Genomic DNA, 15753 nt, shown 5'->3' with positions numbered 1-15753 from the left:
GGTCCAAGTCCATTTGAAGTTCTATACTCTCCACACTCTCCACAATGATTCCAAGCTTTGTATCCTCCGCAAACGTTGAAATTTTGTCCTGGGCACAAAGGTCATTGATAATTATCAGGAACAGCAAAGGTCAACAGCAAAGGTCCCAACCCTTTCGCCAGGCCGAAAAAAAATCCATTTACCACCAACCTCTGTTTCCTGCCATTCAGCCAATTGTGTATCCTTGTAGCGGCGAAGCGGCTCTCCTCCTGTTGCCACCTGTTTCACTATTCGGTGGCGAGTTTTCTTCTGTGATGTGGTTCAGATTGGAAAGTGGGGCGTGACTGGATTCACCTGTACAGAAAGGGGTTGGTGACGGCAGTTTCCCTTCTCCGATGAACCAGTTGCTGATTTGCTTTTATCCAAAAATCGACTCTAGTGGGATTCGAACCCACGACCTTTGAATCTTTTATACAACAGCAACTAGAAGTTTAACACGCTATCCGTTGCGCCACAGAGCCCAGAACATGATGTGCCCATTCCCTATTCCGCATAAGGGAATTTCTGACATTGTAGAACAAAACGTTCAAACGGTCAGCAATTTCCTCCATTTGAACAATGACGACATTTCAAGAGCACTCATTGCCTGTGAATGTTTTGAACCTCCTGTGGCTGTGAAAAGAGCGATAGAAATTCGAGTGAAAGAGCAATTTCCTTCAAAAGGTCAAATTCAGGTTGGAAAATAGGGCGACTGAATTGTTTTGCAGAGAAGGATGAAGTGATACATTTTGGTCGGAAGAACACGGGGAGAAAAGACAAAATAAAGTTTACAATTCCAAAGACGGTGCCGGAACAGCGGGAAATGATGGACATCTGCATAAATCATTGAAGGAGGCAGTGCAGGTTGAAAGAATAGTTCATGAAGCATACAATATCCTTGGCTTTATGAATGGGAGCGTAGATTACAAGAGCAAAGCGGTTGTTTTGAACTTGGGAAAGACAGTATTTCGGCCACAGCTGGAGTATTGCGCCCAGTTCCGGGTATCACACTTTAGGAAAGATGTGAATGCATTGGAGAGGAAGCAATAAAGTTTAACGAGAATATTTCGCAGCGAGGAACTTAAATTACCTCGATATATTTTAGCGGTAGGGGATATTTACCTTGGAGACGAGGAATTTGAGAGGAGATTTCTTAGAGTTCTTTGCAGTCCCGAGTCTTCTGGACAGAGGGTGGGTGATGATTTGGACATGGGCTGCTTCAGTATCGGAGGTGTTGAAAATGGTGCTGAACATTGAGCAATCATCAGCGAACATTCCCAATTCTGCTGGAAGGAAGGTCAATGGTGAAGCAGCTGAAGATGGTTGGGCCTAGGACACCACACCGAGGAACTCTCGCAGTGACGTCCTGGAACTGGGATGATTGATCTCCACAACACAATCATCTTTTTTGTGCTGGGTATGACTCCAACCAGCAGAGAGCTCCCCACCCTCTGCCCCCCGCCCCCGATTCCCATTGTCTTCAGTTTTGCTGGGGATCCATAATGCCACACAGTCAAATGCTGCCTTGATGTCAAGGGCAGTCACTCTCACCTCACCTTTGGAGTTCAGTTTGCGTTGGAGGACGAGGGGAATCAGGTTGTTTTGTTTGCCCACCCAAGCTGAATGTTGGGCTTGAAGTGGCGATCAGATTCGGAGAGTATGGTGACAAACTTTCACTGAGTTTCAAGGTTGCAGATCAGACCTTGGCGGGATTGCTGCTATATTCCCAGGACGTGGTGATCTCATTCTTAGAGCAACACACTTACACTGAGGACAAGTTGCTCCATGTAAAATAAAATGGAGATGAGGGATGTCAGAATCTGTTCAACACTGATTCACTTTTATTAATTTCTGCATTCTAGAGTAACAAAGTGGTTTGTAACTGTAAAAAAGTAAATAATATTCAGTAGATTCAGTCCAATACCTCCACAGTTTCCACTATTACAGCCCTCAGCGTTTTCAGATGCATTCCATCTGGTCCCACTGACTTATCAACATTTAGCACAGCCAGACCTTCTCGTATCTCTTCTTTAACACGAGTTATATGTTAAAGAAGTAATTTGTAAATTGCCGACGGAGGATTTGTGCCCTCTTATTGAAGAGGGTTTAAAGGAGAGGAGCGAAGCATTTGTGCTGAAGAAGTGGGATCAGTGAAAATAAAAGGAACAATAAGTGGAATGAAGGGGGCGGGCTGTTCATGGGCTGACTGGAGAATTTCATTAGGATTTATTGATTGGAGATTGGAAGGTCATTTTTTCCAAATCTTTAAGAAGATTAATGTTGAAGGAAGCCTGTCTTCATCTATAAGGAATCATCAGCTAAGTTTGTAAAAATAACTCGGATAGATAGGATTCAAAGAATTGGAGGGGTATCACGTTGTAATGTGGAATATAAGATCTTGGTGAGGGCTTTATGAAGAACATCAAGTCCTTGGAGAGCGTGCAGTGTCAATTTTCTGGAATGGGATCAGTGGTGAGGGATTCCATATGTGGATGGACTGAAAAATACAAACTGGAGATGCTGTTATCAGAGAGAATGTTAAGGGGAGATATTTAAGGTACAGATATTTAAGATTAGCCGATGTATTTAAAAGCAGCCCAAGTATTCATTTCTTATACACATTAAGCAATATTTTTCCCATTGATGGAATGTTTGAAAACCAATGATTAGATAAAAAATAAATCGTGGGGAAATGTTTCACACTGCTCCATTCCAAACAGTTCCTGACTTGACGTGATACATTTTTTTCTGCTTACTGGAGCCGCATTTCCAACATTGCACACCTGGCTGCACTTTCAGAACCTTCTTGCCAACTCTTCACAGCTGGAAAAAAGGATTCGAGACTATGACTTAAAGCTCGGATCGGCTCTGAGGGGATGTTAAGATGAGGGATTGTGAAACCATTGTGCTTTTCACACGTGGGTTCGAATCAAGTTATTGGATATTTTTAGTTATTGTTTCTTCCTGTTTGAGTAGGTTTCACATAAAAAAGGCCTGGAATCGGATGGTTGTCAATGTCTCACTGGAGATGACAAGTGACAAGTAACATTTGCGCCACACAAGTGTCAGGCAATAATCATCTCCAAGAAGTAAGAATCCAACTATTACCTTGATGTTCAATGGCATTACCATGACTGAATCCCCCACTATCAACATCCTGGGAGTTACCATTGACCAGAAACTGAACTGGAATAGCCATATAAATATTATGGCGTCAATAGCAGGTCAGAGGGTAGGGATTGTGCGACAAGTAACTCACGTCCAGGCTCCCCAAAGCCTGTCCACCATCTACAAGGCACAAGTCAGGAGTGTGATGGAATGCTCCCCACTTGCCTGGATGAGTGCAGCTCCCACACTACCCAAGAAGCTTTACACCTTCTAAGACAAAGCAACTCGCATGATGGAGACCACATCCAAAAACATTCATTCCCTCCACCACCGACGCACAGTAGCAGCAGTGTGTACCATGTTCAAGGTGCACTGCAGGAACTCAGCAAGACTCCTTCGACAGCACCATCTAGACCTTGGACCACTACCGTGTAGAAGGGCATGGTCAGCAGATAGATGGGAACACCACCACCTGGAAATTCACCTTCAAGCCATGAATTGGAAATATATTGCTGTTCCTTCAATATCGCTGGTAGAAATTCTAGAACTCCCTTCCTGACAGCACTGGGGACGTACCGACACCACATGGACTGCAGAGGTTCAAGAATGCAGGTCACCAACGTATTCTCAAGGGCAATTAGGGATGGACAATAATTGCTGTCCAAACCAGCGAAGGCCAAATACCTAGAATGATTTTTTTTAATGGAATATTTCTGACTTAATCAAAATTGATACTGAGCTATTACAGTCCTTTCCCCAGGTTTTATTGGAATGATGAACAAATAGGATTCAGGAAAGGGAGCAGGACTTTTCCTTCCCTTTCATTCTCCGGATTTACAGTGGCTGAAAGAGCAGCTGGAAAAGTTAATGGTGATGGAGCAGAAAAAAATAACATTGTCCTTGCGGAACACATTTAGTTTGACATTTTCTTGATAAGTTCAGTGAGTGAGCAAGTTTTAGCAAATGAGCTTTAAAGTGAAGGGCCATCTGATTAAACCTATAATATATAGAAAAGGTTGTTTATTTTTGTGGTGAGATTCTCGAAACTGTGCAGGAGCCGAGAGAGATGTACAGACATCACTAAAAGCTCGTGGACAGGAAGATAAAAAATAATATCTAAGAGTAATAGAATACGAAGTATTGGGAATCATATTACAGGTGTATAAAACCCTGTTTAGATCAATGCGTTCTGTTCCTGACAACAGACCTGAGGGATGTTAGATTGGCCTTGGAGTGGGGGCAGCAGAATTTCATCAGAGTGATACCAGATTCAAATGACGAGGACAGATTGTAAATACTAGTATTGTAGTACCGTGAATATCAGAGACTAAGGGGTGATCCAACTGAGATGGTTACGGTGCTTGAATGATTTGACAGGGTAGATAGAGAGAAACTGTTACAACTGGTGCGACGGGAGATGGGCGCCGGGGTTGGGTGTGGTGCCCTCAACAAGGGGGCTTAACCTTTAAATTAGAATGAAGCCTTTCAAAGGTAATTTCAGGAAGTACGTCTTCACACAAAGGATGGTAAAAACTCCCTCCCCCAAACAACTGTAAACGCTGGGGGTCAAACGAAAAGTTCCAAACTGAAATCGATAGCACTTGTTTGTTAAGTGTTTTAAGGATTACGAAACAAAGAGGGATAAATGGAGCAAAAAGACAGACCAGTCATGAGTTCATTAAATGGTAGGACAAACTTGGGGGAAGATTACTTTACTTTTGTTCCTCCACCCCGAATTCATAAAGAAAAACTAAATCTGGAAGGAACTGAAATGAGGTGTTATCACTTGTTGGTCCTATTATTCTCTCAACATTGACAATCTCTAGTGCTGAGCTACAATTGCACACACAACTCGTCTCCCAGGAAACCCTGCAGGAAGAAAATTATCCTCTCCAACCTGCATTTCCCACATTTTACCAGCTGCCAATCCTTTGATCAGCATTTGGAAATTGAAATCGGTCTATTGCCCCACTTCCATGGTGATTTTGGGAATAGCAGGGGAGCAGAATTAGAAAGCAATTGTTTTCCTCTCTGTTAATATTCTCTCAATGTCGACATGCCTCATTCATTGGAAGGAGAATTGAGCTTGTTTTAATCCTGTGATGAACAAACCTGCTCCATGTTACAAGCATTTTCTGTGTTAATTTTTTAAATATCAGATGACAATTTTTCATTGAAACACAGTAAACTGCTCCCAGGTACTTTCATGAGCTTGTGAAACAAAACAATTCCAATTTCTGCACATAATGAAGCCAAGCCGGAGGAGACACCTGTTTCTCAATGATCAGATATTGGAGTTGATGAAGAATGTTTTCTGAAGATCAATGTGTCCTTTTGGAAATCTGGAATGGGTATGGTTTTCTATATTAAACTTTGACCTTTCCGTTAGTTCTTTATGTGCAGCTGTTTTTGGTGGTGTTATTGAGTCAGGGATGTTGGTCAGGGCAGCAAGAGAAATGACTGAGCTTCTTTAATAGCGCTGGGAAATCTTTCATCGCTTTAAAAACCTGCCACAAGTTATTGCTCAGGATTAGCCAGGAGTGGCACACCGAGGATATTCACTTATTGAAATCAATGCTTTTTACAGAAAGCATTCGTTCCTGTCAAGCAAGTATAACAGTTTCATAATATTTTTCTGGTTTATTGCGAAGTAATTTTATAGGGTAAGTATAGTTGGGTCTGTCTGTGTGTAATGTAATTACATTTGGACTCAAGTTTAAATCATCAAAAGAAACTGGGTGCTTGACATGCTAATGAGTAAACATGGAACCTGGATTAGCATGTAAGGTGTGAAGGGAATTTGCATTTTTAGATAAATGAAGGGATATTTGGATTTCAACGGTATCTCAGTCTGTTTTCAACTAGCCAGATAAGCAAGGCTAAGGAACATGTTTATTTTTCCCAAAGGTTACTGGAAATAGTGGAGACATGGGAGTTTTTTTATATTGTGAAGAAGATACAATTTCATCGACATCCGGGTCTATAGAATTTATACATTAAGAAGGGAGAAACATATGTAAAGGAGAATGAAAGGTTATGTTGAAAAAGGCCATGTAAGATCTAACAGGAGTGTGATAAATGGCCTCAATGAAGCCTCCAGCATTTTTGCGTAAGTCTGCTGTCTAACTAAACAGGAGTTGAAGAAAAGCCATACGGCATTCCATTGTCCAGGATACTGTGTTAACTTGCTGAGTCTGCTTTAATTCTAAACTCTATTTCGGACCTTAAAGGGTGTGTAACTGAGGGGGTCAGGTTAATTAGTAACTTGAGGAGTTATTATAGCGCTATTTGTAGTCTTATGTATGTGCTTGACATCTTTTATTTTTAATAAGATATTAATTATTTTTAAAATTTCTAAATATCCTGGCAGGCATGTTGCTTCTGAATTCGGTGCACACATCTCGTAATAAATATAAATTGCAAAACCGTTGTGACAACACGACCAACTATCCCTCTTGGATTTGGTCCATATCTTCTGCAACGTCATAACAGTCCCTCACACATTCTGATCAATTAACGCCTGTGCCCTTTATTGCTGATGGATTTCTTGTCATTTTGAGTCCCACCTGAGTTGAGTTAGAAGTCAGATTTCATGTTTTCTGGAGCAAAACTGAAACTGATTCAGGAAAAAAGAACAGACACTTTCTGTCAGAAAGGGGCAGCTAATTTCTGCACAGGAAACACTCACAAACAACAATGTGAACATGCTTTGGGATGATGATTGAGTGCTCGGGGGCATAACTCCATTGCTCGTGTGTCTTCGGCACAGCACAATGGGGTCACTTTGGATAAAATAAGAGGTTGGGAAGGGCCTTGGTTTATCATCATTATTTAAAGACAGCACCTACAATAGTGCAGCCCTCCCTCAATACTGTACTGGAGTGTCAACCTTCTTTGTCACACACAAATCCTGGCACGGGTTTTGGGGACATACACTTATCATTCAAGGCCAAATGCGACCAAATCAGCCCCACTGAAAGTTTGTAACAAATCGCCCAATCCACAGCTACAGGACTGGGGCGATTATGAGGTCATCCCCTGGCAGGTCACGTGACAGATGGGGCCACAATGCATCACCACCAGGTTTGTGACTTGAGTCAAACCCGAAATCCTGTCCCAATGACTTTTCAAATAACTCTGTCGTTTACTTGCCAACACAGCAGTAACACTTTCTGTCTAACCATGAGGAGAGCTAGGGAGGCATGTACAAAACTAAATCCTTTAATAAAATAGTTCAAAACTCATTTAGGCTGAAATCCTGTGAGGAAAAGTCAAGTTATTATTGAGAACTCCGCTCAGAGAGCTTCCTTGGACAGGAGAGAAATCAGGTGAAGAATCCGAGTAAATCGACACCAGCAAACAAGTTGACATCAAAACTGGATCAACTCCCGTGAAGATCAATGAGTAAAAGCTGAGAGCTCCGTGCACCATCCGTTCATCAAGTAGAGATATTGCCTGGGTAAAGCATTCTGTTCAGGACAGGATTTATTGAACTGAGTCGAATAGACGGGTCTTTGCACGACAAGTCAGTCATCTCTAGATTTTAATTTGAAAGCTTCCAGTTTGTTGCAAGATGGAATTCATATAAATTATAATTACAGTACAAATGAGTTGATAATTCAAACACAAACGTTGCTTTCAGGTAAATTAAGTGGGACAATGAAATTACAACCAAGAACTCAATTGACCTGGGAGCTCAAACACAGAAAAAGTTAATTGCAGAGTGAAGAGTTTATAATGTGGATTTGTTGAAAGTGGAGATTAGGTGTAGACGGGGAATGAGTTGCTGTGTAAATTAAACCGAGAGACAACAGCAAAGATACAAGCAGGAAGGAGCAGAACATTCTAAATAACGAAAACTTTAATTAAACAGGCAGCTCATTTCAGTGTAATATCGGGACAGCTGAGAGCTGTTGACTACACATCCTGTGCTCTGTTAGAAATCCAAAAACAGGCTGATGATAGACGTCAGATTCATAATAAATTAGGGAACCAAGCAGAATACAGGAAGTACAGAGGAGAACTCAAAAAGTAAACTTGAACAGCAGAGAGAGTATATGAGAAAAGATTAGCAGGTAACACAAGGTAACACTGAAGGCCATTAACACAAATGGCCAGTCACTGAAAGGGAGGCTGTGGAGGCAGAGGGGATGGCTGAAGCTCTACATGGCAGGAGAGATTAAATGACCAAAGAATTGGTGCTGCAAGGCAAAAGGGAGAGGTAAACGAACAAGTAACAAAAAACTGAGATGTGTTGAAAAGAGGTGCGAATGGAAAAATGAGGAGCAGCTGCCACCCGAAAGCAAACGCAACAGAAAAATGAGGTTAAAACCAAATGTGAAAAAAAGGAGTCAAAATGGGGACAGAAGTTACAGTTTGAAGAACATTAGAGATTTGAGCAGCTGCAGGTCATTCAGCCCTTCGAGCCTATTCTGCCATTAAACACGATCATGGCTGATCTGATTGTACCCTCAACCCCACTTTCCTGCCTGTCTCCCGCAACCCTTGACTCCCTCATAGAATCTGTGCAGCTCAGCCTTGAATATATTCAATTATCGAGCCTGCACTGCTCTCTGGGGAAGATAATTCAAAGGCCAATGATCCACTGAAAACAAATTACTCCTCATCTCCATTGTAAATAGGGGACCCATTATTTTATAAACTGTGTTCCCTAGTTCACACTGCAAGTGTAATCCTTAGCACAATTGGGTTTGTTTACTAAATGTTGTCCAATCGCGGAATTAGAGTGTGCAGTAATGAACTGCCTGGTGGAGTATATGGTAGGATTTTCCCTCATGGTTCACTGTGCACACGTATACATGGGTTGTCAAAGACACAGAAAAGTGATGTTCCTTTACATCCTATCTCATCTCTGACTGATTCTTCACAACATGAGTTGGCCAAATGGCTGAGTGAGTTGCTACAAACAGTTCTGAGCGAGTTTTCCACATACACAGTGAAGGGATTCTTCTCCTTTGTGAAGTCCATACAGGACATGCATATTGATAGCAATGGCGTGTGCATGTGCTTGTTGCCTGTTTGACTTTGCTATCCTCTTGATTAATGTGCCACTCAAGGAAGCCATTCACATATGCACCATGTCATTATTTCATGATGATCAAGTCTCACTGCCATTGTCTGAAACTGTATTCAATGAACATATGAACTCAATAACTCATGCAGTTTATTTCAGTTTTAATGACACTGTGTATGCCCAAAGAAATGATGTTGCCATGGGACACCCTCTAGGCCCGGCTCTTGTAAACATCTTTGCCCATTTCCACGAGAAACGTATCTTCAATGAAATGACCCCTAAAATCCTATCCCTTTCCTTTTTCTGGTACACAAATTACGTGTTTTCTATTTCTGCATCTGCAGCTACATGTAAAACATTCCTGTGACACCTTAATAGGCTCTAACCTGCTCCATTCTCATTGAAATTGACCAGTCAAACGAGCCCTCTTTCCTCAATGTACTACTTGAGAAATCGGCCAATGCGTTCTCTACTACTGTCTACAGCTAGCCCACCGCCACTGTTGGGATTCCCACAGTTCCATGCGGTATAAGATAAGTCTTGTCGGCAAACTGATAGGTAGGGACCAGGCCATTTGCTAATCATGCATCATGATGCCAAAATCTGGCACTTCAAAGCTATCCTGCAGAATAATGGCTCCATCGATCAAATAATTGCTCACTGCCTATCACACAAACTCATCAATGGGCCTAAGCCCGTTCTGAAAAGTCTGTTCTGAAGAGTGGCCAGTCTACCTGACATAACCCTGGAATGGTTCAGGTATCTCAAAAACGTGAACAACTAATAAAGCTGCCCGTTTCACAATGCTACTATGCAGTAGCAACACGAGTGGCATTCTCCACTAACAGGATGCTGCTGTCAAGACTAAAAATACGTTCTGCCAACAACACAAATAACTAATGTTCTATATGAATTTCAGTGTCAGTGTGATGTGAGGTCTATGGACATTTGCCCCAATGAATGTTGGATCGTACCAAACAGCTTAGGCCTTCAGCTGTTCACAACAGGCAAAGTACTGAGCATACTCACCAAGATCCTGCTTGAAAAGCTCAGAACATAGTGTCCAACATTGGATGTGATTTCACAGAAGGACAATACTTACTGACCAATCCCAATTGTGCTAAGAATTACACGAACATCTGTTACAATCCCGGCTGATGGTAAAAGCGGATAAGTCAGCTCCCGGAGTGAAACCTGGCTTGATAGAACCCAACATGTGTAGGATGTGAGAAAAGATTCTGAAGAAATTCACAGGTGTTTGCTCATGAACTTTGAACACAAAGAATAAAATATTGATCAAAACAAGAAAAACAAACTACCTTAACCAGACAAAACAGTCAGAAAGATCTCAATACAAACAAAAGAAGGTGATTCAATTTCCCAATATTCCTTTGCTCAGCAATATCTTTACAGATGGATAAACCAGTGAAGAGTTACCACGCGCTTGTCACAAAGGCTTCTTTCTTGGGGCTGGTACACGTGCAAATGTTTTCTTTTGGTGAATTCTTGAGCATTCACTTGATCCTTCTCAACCAAGACTTGTCTCACCCAAAATAACTGCACTTTATACTCACTGTTTCAGTAGCAACACCACCGAACTGATCACGACAATGAGTCCTATAACTGACCCTGCAGTTAACTATTGTCCCAGTAGCCTTGTACTTTTCTCTTCTCAAGAGCCTAAAAAATCCCTGCTTAACTCTTTGATGCACATTGAACTCGTCCCTCTCTTTCTCTGTCTCTGTGTCACTTGAACACTGTCGGTAGGCAGCAGCCCAGTTTTATTTTCTATTGTGTGTTTCTTTTTTCCCCAAAATCACTAAACATCTAACCCCTTTACTGACCTGTCAGTCAGGGATCCACCCAGGCTTCTAAGTCCCAAGGCTAATTTATAAAAAAACTTATGAAACTGGAACGACTCTACATTTCTGACACAAAAAATGCACACACATGTATCTATCTATACACATTATATGAATATATATATACACACACACACTCATTAAAAATTGTACATAGTTCCTAACAACCAATTGAAGATTAACCATTCCCAGTTCCAACAAAATGTCATGACCTGAAGCCACTGGTACTTCCAGATCTGCTGTGTATTTCCAGCATTTCCTGTGTTTATTTCAGATTCCCAGCATCCAGAATATTTTGCTTTTATATTTCCATTGTATTATTGGTTGTTACTGTGGGATAAATTTTATATCTGCCTGGCTCTTGCACTGTGTCTGTCGGATATGAGGTGTACATGTTGGTCTCTAACAAACATGTGTGCCTATGGAAAAGGACTGCCTGTGCAGACAGTTCCTACCCTGATCCTTACAACTCCTCCCACACCAAGTGAGATCAGACAGATACAGGCCCCCTTGCACAGATACAGAAAGATGTCACACAGACACTAGCATTAGTCTAATTTTCGGCACCAAACCTTTGGAAATACGTGAAGGTTTTATGAAGAGTGCAGAAAGGGTTTACAAGAATGTTTGTAAGGATGAGGGGCTTTAGTTACATGGATAGATTGAAGAAGTTGTGGTTACTCTCCTTCGAAAAGAGAAAGCTGTGAGGAGATTTGGTAGAAGTGTTCAAAATAGTAAGTGTTCTAGACAGTGTAGATAATGATAAAATTATCCTGTGGGCAGTGGGCATCGATTTATGGTGGTTGGCAAAAGTACTAATGGAGGCATCAGGATTTTTTTTTAATGCAGGAAACCATTAGGATCTGCAATTCACTGCCTGAGAGTATGCTAAAGACAGGAGAATTTGGGGTTGTCAAAAGGGAATTGCATAAGCACCTGAAGGGAAAAGGTTTGCCAGGCCGTGGTGAGAGGGCTGGGGATCAGAAGTAGCTGAGTGGCTCTGGTGGAGAACAACAGACACGAAGGGCCAAATGGCCTCTTGCTGTGCTGTAACTATTCTAAGCTTGTATGTATTTAAGTGTAGGATTCATTCTGTCTCACTATACCTCTGGCAAAGAATTTGAGTGTCTGATTCATTATGTATCTGTCAGTCTCTAGGGATGTGTGTGAGTGTATGATTCACTCTGTGTTGCTGTCTGTGGTGCACTATGAGTGTGAGATTCATTAAGTATCTGTCAGTCTCTGAGACACTTTGGAAATCGGTATTCATTCCACCCAGAATATACTTCATTGGGCCATCTGGTCTAATTGGTACATTATTCCACAAGATTCTCCACCCAGAATACTTCATGTACCATTATCTGCTGGTCCATGAAATCCATTCTCCCTTCTGTACTTACCTAGCTTTCCCTTAAATACAGCTGTGCTAATTTATTTAACTGCGCAAGACGACAACAAGTCCCACATTCTACAGATTCCATTAGAAATAAGTTATATTGATTTTTTTATTGGATTTAATATTTACAACTCTATTCCGACCCTGTCACATCCCCTCACTACTTCCTCACATTGACCTGAATCTGCAACACCAACAGTTCATGTTAATTCCCTCCGCTCTTTTGCAGTTCACGGCTCTGGCCAGTAGAAGTCAGCACACTCTGCTAGGTCGAAGTTTACAGATCAGAGATGGACACAACAGGCAAGAATTGGTCACATTATATTAAGAGGGGAAGGGAAGGTCTTAGAATTACTAACGGTGGATATGACTTTTATTCTATTTTGCTATACAAGCAGTAATTATAATGTTGTGCTAAAGCCGTCAACATGTTGTGTGTGAATGTGAGATACATTCTTATCAGCCCTTCTCTGATCCAACTTGTGAATGTGGGATTCATTCTGTGTCTGTTACTCACTGGTGCTGTGTGAAAGGCACGCTGGACCTGTCAGTCTTGGTTACTGTATGTGAGTGTGGATACATTCTCCGTGAAACTGTAGGTGAATGTTGCATTCATTCTGCATTTGTCGATACCTGGTACAATATATCTGTGTCATAGTCAGCCTGTATCTTGCATTTCCAGGGACTGCATGAGTGTTGGGTCACGCCATGAGCCTGACAGTGGAATGGGACATATGCAACGGATGTGTTCGATCAGTCACTTTCTGGCATTGAACGGGACTCAATCTGAATTTCTTAATGGTGATGGTGGTTTGTGAGTGTGCATGTGTTTCACTCTTTGCCAGTCAGTGCTACTGTATGTGAATGTGGAAACCATTCTGAATCTGAAGTCTCTTGCATTCCTTGGGAGTGTAGTTTCAGTCTGCATTTGTTATTCTCTGGAGCTGTGTATGAGTTTGGCAGGCATTCTGGTCTGTCACTAGGGGAATAGGTGAGTGTACGGTTCATATTGCACATTTCATTCTCTGGCACTATAAAGAAATTGGGGCTGATTTTATATCTGAATGTCCCTGGTGTTGTATATGAGTATGGCAATCATATATATCTGTCAGGCTCTCCTAATGTGTGAGCCTGGGTTTAATTCTGGGTCTGTCGATGGCATTCTATGCCTGTTGTATTGTTATGTAGGTTGGAAATCACATGAATCTTTCAGTCCCTCATGCTGTTTGTGAGCATGAGATTCATTCTGTATCTGTCAGTGGGATTAATTCTGTATCTGTCAGTGTCTGCTACTGTATGAAATTGTGGGATTCAATTGGTATATTTCATTCACTGGTATTGTATGTGGAAGTGAATGAAATATACCAATTGAATCCCACAATTTCATACAGTAGCAGTCACACTCAGATACAGAATTAATCCCACTGGCAGATACAGAATGAATCTTATGCTCACAAATAGCATGAGGGACTGAAATATACATATGATTCCGAACTTACATAACAATGTGCATGTGTGTGTGTGTCTGTGTATGTGCATGTAGACTTCCATTTGTTTCTGTCAGCACCTGTTATTCTCTGTGGCTCTTGGACCCTTTCTACAATCTCTCAGTGGTATAATTGGTGTGTCAGAATAATTTGGTATCACGCACACTGAATTATTGTGAGTGAGTGCAGTAAGCAGTCTGTGTCTCTCAACATCCGGCACTGAACATGTGTTTAATAATTGCTCACTGGTACTCTGGGTGAGTAGAGGATTCATTGTGTAACCTTCAGTGTCTGGGACTGTTTGTAAGATTGGGTTAATTGTAAATAAATTTCCAGCACAGCCACAGGCCACTAATGTGGTCAGCTTAAGCAAACGATATGTGGCAGTTTTGGCCCAATATTAAATCTGTCACTTTGAACATAATTGGGAAAGATAATGAATCCTTTAATCTGATACTGGATGGGTGTGCAAGTGTAACTCAAGTTGTACTAATCGATTTGATCTGTGACATTCAGTCTGATTCTGAGTAAGAACTTTGACATGGATGTAAAATGGAGCTCAGTCTGGAATTGTTACCGTATTTCCATTTGACACTGTGTGAGGATGGAGGATTAGTATGTAATCTATAGCTCAGTTCATATTCATCAAGTTAATATTGTATCTTTCAGTTTCATAATAAGGGTGAGTTTTAAACTAGAATCTGAACTTCTGTCTCAGGTTATACTAGCTTTCAGAATATCTCAAACTGATAATGTACTTGAGATTTGAACTTGTATCTCAGGTATATGTCAGGACACACTAGGGAATTAATAGTGCAATTTATAAGTCCATGATGTGTGTGAATATTGGGCTGGCAATTAACATGAATCTCAGTGTACATCATTAAGGTTAAGCCTGTAAACTTGTAACTGGAAACATGTCAGTTTTATCAGATGTTTAATTTGTAGTGAAGGCAGCACGACTGTGGGATTGACCCAGTGAGAATTTAATAGCGGGTGAGAATTTGGACTGGGATTTATGGACACTCGCATCTGCAGGACTGAGTTTGGATGACATGGATACAATGTCTATCTCTCCTGCTCTGTTTGATTCATGGATGGAAAATTGCTTTGGAACTATTTCTGCTGTCTGAGACTGTGAAATTGATGACCTGTCTGTGTCTCTGTGCTCTGTCAGTGATAATGTACATACTGTGTGTGAGAAGGAGCTGGTGGGAATCTTCATTTTAATTTGGCTGGAGGAAACATCACATTTATTCTGGTTCCTTCAATTATTTGCCTGTTGGTAAAAAGTATATTTTAGAATTCATGTACAGGTGAGGTAGAAGATACTGATTCTATTAGTTTAATCTCTCTATTAATAATCATTCTGAATGATCTGGGAAGTCTGGGAAGAGTGCTCTCTGCAGTCACCGTCGTCGGGAATCAGTCTGGGAAGAGCATCCTCTGCAGTCACCATCACCGGGAAGCAGTCTGGGAAGAGTGCCCTCTGCAATCACCGTCACCGGGAAGCAGTCTGGGAAGAGTGCCCTCTGCAGTCACCGTCACCGGGAAGAAGTCTGCGAAGAGTGTCCTCTGCAGTCACCGTCACCGGGAAGCAGTCTGGGAAGAGTGCCCTCTGCAGTCACCGGGAAGCAGTCTGGGAAGAGTGCCCTCTGCAGTCACCGTCGCCGGGAAGCAGTCTGGGAAGAGTGTCCTCTGCAGTCACCGTCGCTGGGAAGCAGTCTAGGAAGAGTGTCCTCTGCAGTCACCAGGAAGCAGTCTGGGAAGAGCATCCTCTGCAGTCACCGTTGCCAGGAAGCAGTCTGGGAAGAGTGCCCTCTGCAGTCACCGTCACCGGGAAGCAGT

General features: G+C 41.8%; 1 non-coding gene across 1 annotated transcript; it reads right to left on the bottom strand.

The window, feature by feature from the left end:
- Positions 1-409: 409 nt before the first annotated feature.
- Positions 410-500, bottom strand: trnar-ucu (transfer RNA arginine (anticodon UCU)). The gene is given in 2 exon segments: positions 410-445; positions 464-500. It is a non-coding gene; the product is annotated as a tRNA-Arg (tRNA).
- Between the last annotated feature and the right edge of the window lie 15253 nt (positions 501-15753).

This window comes from Cetorhinus maximus, chromosome 31, assembly GCF_964194155.1.
Source record: "Cetorhinus maximus chromosome 31, sCetMax3.hap1.1, whole genome shotgun sequence".
Classification (NCBI taxonomy): domain Eukaryota; kingdom Metazoa; phylum Chordata; class Chondrichthyes; order Lamniformes; family Cetorhinidae; genus Cetorhinus; species Cetorhinus maximus.
Note: the sequence above shows the minus strand (reverse complement) of the source record. Positions and strands in the feature narration are given on the sequence as shown.